The sequence below is a fragment of the Miscanthus floridulus genome, chromosome 18 (genome assembly GCF_019320115.1).
Source record: "Miscanthus floridulus cultivar M001 chromosome 18, ASM1932011v1, whole genome shotgun sequence".
In the NCBI taxonomy this organism is placed as follows: Eukaryota; Viridiplantae; Streptophyta; class Magnoliopsida; order Poales; family Poaceae; genus Miscanthus; species Miscanthus floridulus.
Genome location: NC_089597.1, coordinates 77388722 through 77392423, shown reverse-complemented (window position 1 = coordinate 77392423; position 3702 = coordinate 77388722). Strand labels below are relative to the sequence as shown.

At 49.1% G+C, this 3702-nt stretch overlaps 1 long non-coding RNA gene across 1 annotated transcript; it reads left to right on the top strand.

Annotated features, from left to right (window-relative positions):
* The first annotated feature begins 1148 nt into the window (after positions 1 to 1148).
* LOC136522417 (uncharacterized) lies at positions 1149 to 2833 on the top strand. Its single transcript, XR_010775887.1, has 3 exons — positions 1149 to 2025; positions 2106 to 2196; positions 2294 to 2833. It is a non-coding gene; the product is annotated as an uncharacterized lncRNA (long non-coding RNA).
* The last annotated feature ends 869 nt before the right edge of the window (positions 2834 to 3702 follow it).

Here is a 3702-nt window from a genome sequence, read left to right as displayed (position 1 = left end):
GCAACGCCGGTCCTCCTTCAGATCCGGTCGCCAATGAGCTCCTCCCCCACGTCGTCTTCCGGATCCGACCATTTCTACTCCCGCGCCGTGGTGTCCACCATCTCCACAGCCGGATCCATCACATTTGGCCGCCCGCTCGTCTTCTCCACCACCGGATCCGGTACGTCTCCGCCTTTTTCTCTCATTTTCGTTGGCAGATGCACATACGCTTGATTAGGGTTTACGGTTCCTTGGACGCGTAGTACCCCACTGCTGCTGCGGTTTTCATTCACCCTGCGCTCTTCGTTATGGGGCATAGTGTACGCGTACTTACCACAGATCCGGTAGTTTAGGGTTTAGGGTTTTACTAAGACCCCTTTAAGATTTTACGGATTCATCATTTTGTCTTCCAAAGATGTGTTTTTGTCTTCTTTAGTTATCTTGCTGGATTTCGTACTATATTTTGCACAACTACCGTACCTTCTCTTTACAGATGTCATCTTACGCAGGAACATCATTTACCTTCTGCTGGTGTTCAACCTTCGCAACACTGGCACTTTCGTCGTCATCATCATCGTGCTCCCCTCCTCAGGGTCGGCGTCACAATTTATGGCCTCGCCCCGCGTCGCGTCCATTCAAGGCAAGTTCTCTGGCGTATACTTTCCGTTCCGATTTACAAAAACACTCTAGACATTGCCCCCCTTCCAACAGATGAACCGCCCCCGCGCTTACCGTGCTTCCCGTGCCTCCCGTGGCCCCTGAGCCCATTGGGACACTCTGAGTACCAGAACACTGCTTGAGCTCACAATCCAAGAGAAGGACAAATTCAACTTCTCAAATCAGGGCTTAAACAGAGACGGTTGGAGGAATGTGTACCGCGGTTTGAGGGAGGCCAACATCTCGTGGTCTGAAAGGCAAGCCCGCAACAAATTGAATTCTTTGAAAGAGAAGTTCAACCTCTGGAAAGAGCTGCAAAACAGCACTGGCCTCGGGCGTGACCCCACCACGGGGGGATTGATGCGGATCCAGAATGGTGGACGTCCCAGGACGGTACCCAGCCAGGCAGTCAGGACAAGGCAATTCCTCTCACGATACCAATGCATTTTCTGTTTGTTCACTCTTTACGCACGTACCCACTGCTAATGATCAACATTCTTCACTGCAGGAATCCTCCGACCCTCCTGAACCTGCTGGCGCACCACCTAAGCATCTTGACCTACTGTGGACACTCTACGGTTCGCGCAACCCAGACAAGGGCACATTCATGTGGGCCGAAGGTGTTGGCGACGGCACACGCACTCCCCCTAGGACACCTGAACACATAGGCCCGTCCAGTGGTGGAACCTCTTCCAAAAGGGCCACCAGGGAGCAAGTTGTAACCAGCCCAGAGAAAAAGAGGTCTTGCAATTTGGGAGAGTACATGGCAAGCTTGTCACAGAGCATAGCTGAAAGAAATTCCAAAGACCCCAGAGCATCCCGTGAGCAACAGGAGCAAGCTGAAGTGATGGAAATGCTACGTCAAGACGGTGTCACCGAAGGGTGTGAGCTGTACTACATGGCTTTGGATCTGTTCCAGAAGGCAGTGTGCCGGGCTCAGTACAAGAACATCCAAGAAAAGGAACATCGCGTCAAGTACATCGAGTGGACCTGGACGAAGAGCAAGCAGAACCGCAACTAGGCTTATCAAGAAGAATGCTGAGCGTGTTTTAGTTCTAGTTTCAGTTTTCATCGTCGCGAATCAGTTGTTTACAATTTTGAACTGTATCGTTAAGACTGTTTGAACCTGTTGTGTGTTCGTTGGACTTTCTGTTTGTGAAACCTGGTTTAAATAATGTTGCTGGATGTAATGGTGGCCTATAATGATTGTCCTTGTTCTTGTCTAGTTAATGCTGTAGTCATCCTAAACCTTCAAGGAACTGATTCTTATGTTTTGTTCGTGGTTTGCAGATTCTTGCCTCGGTTGGGTGCCAAGTTGAAGGCGTCAGGCGCAGCATATAGTGAAGCTATTTGGTCTGGACTAAAACAAGACAAGACACTATTATGAAGGTTTGTATTTTGTTATACTGCGCCATTTCTTTGTTTCCGTTTCCATCCACCTGAACTGACATGTCGATGTTGGTTTCCAGGTTTGCACATTGTGGTGGCCACGCTGATCTAACAATGTGACTGCATTCTTTCGGTGTTCACACCTTGGCGCCTGCTAGGCGATCTGATCTGGTGAGCGTCATGTAAATTGAGATAATGGAACTCCAACCTCCTCACCCGGGGCTGTAATTAGTGTGCCTGACTGATGTATGTCGTTCTTGTGTTGCAGGTTTGCAAATCTGTTGTTGTAGTTGGGGGACCATGGACACCACCGACGAGGGAAGTGAACATTCAAATGATTCAAGCACAAGTTTCTGGGACAGTACGGAGTTGGCAGCCTATTATGGCGGATTAGTGGCAATGGCTACTGCTATTCCAGTGCGGCCTCCAGCGGATGACATCGACGAATTGACTGGCATCCAATGGGTTCGGAAGGTACTACAGGATCCAAAAAGATGCAAAATACACTTCCGTATGTACCCGGACGCCTTCTGCCAGTTGCATGACATTTTAGTTCAGAACCATGGGTTGCAATCTACTGGGGACTTCTCATCCGTAGAGGGCTTAGCGCTGTTCCTTTCGGGAGTTGGCACCAGGCAGGCAGTGTCAACGGCAAATGGCAGACAGGTTTAGAAGGGGATTGGGGACTGTTAGCGATAAGTTTGGGGAAGTGCTGGAGTCTGTGGCGTCATTTGCAGATGTGTTCTTAGGCCAAGGGACGCACATTACAGAACGGTGCATGAAAGACTAGAGAAGTACACACCTTTCTTTGATGGGTGCATAGGAGCCCTAGATGGAACCCACATAAGGGTGTGTGAAAGCACATGATGATTTCACAAATAGGAAAGGCTGGACCAGCCAAAATGGCATAGCCGTTTGCGACTTTGACATGCGGTTCACTTTTGTTGGTGTTGGCAAGACGGGGGCAGTGCACAATATGAAGGTCCTGAGGGACGCTTGGGCGGTGCGAGGTTTCCCGCACCCACCTCAAGGTATGGGGAATGTCAACTCTACACGAATTTGCTGTTTTCAATTTGAACTGTAGCTGAAATTGCTAATGTGTATGTATTTTGCAGGAAGGTACTACCTGATAGACTCGGGCTACGCTGGTGAAGCGGGGTACCTGGGGCCCTATCGGAATAGCAGGTACCATCTAAGGGAGTTTGAGCAGAGGCGTGCTGAGAATTGGGAAGAGATTTACAATTTCCACCATTCAAGTCTGCGCAGTGTCATAGAAAGGTCATTTGGGTCCTCAAAGCTAGATGGCAAATGATGCAAGGAGTTCCTCATTATCCGAGAGAGAAACAATCCAAGATTATTTTGGCTTGCTTTGGACTGCACAATTACATGGAGGGCTGAAACCTCGTACTCCAGGTACGCCAATGAACCAATGGACACATGCCTAGCTTGCAGAAAATTCGACTGAGGATATGTGTAGGGTTCGGGACTGGATCAAGTATGGAGTAGCTAGTCTGCAGTTGAGGTACGTAAAATGTGTTGACACTTTTGTTAGTTAACAAAAAATGATTTGATTAATGCCTTAGTTGGATCCCAACTGAATGTGTGCCCCTGCAGGTGATCGCGTCGGGTGGAGGAGATGGTTCAAGTGGATTGGACGATGGCATGAAGATCAGTGAA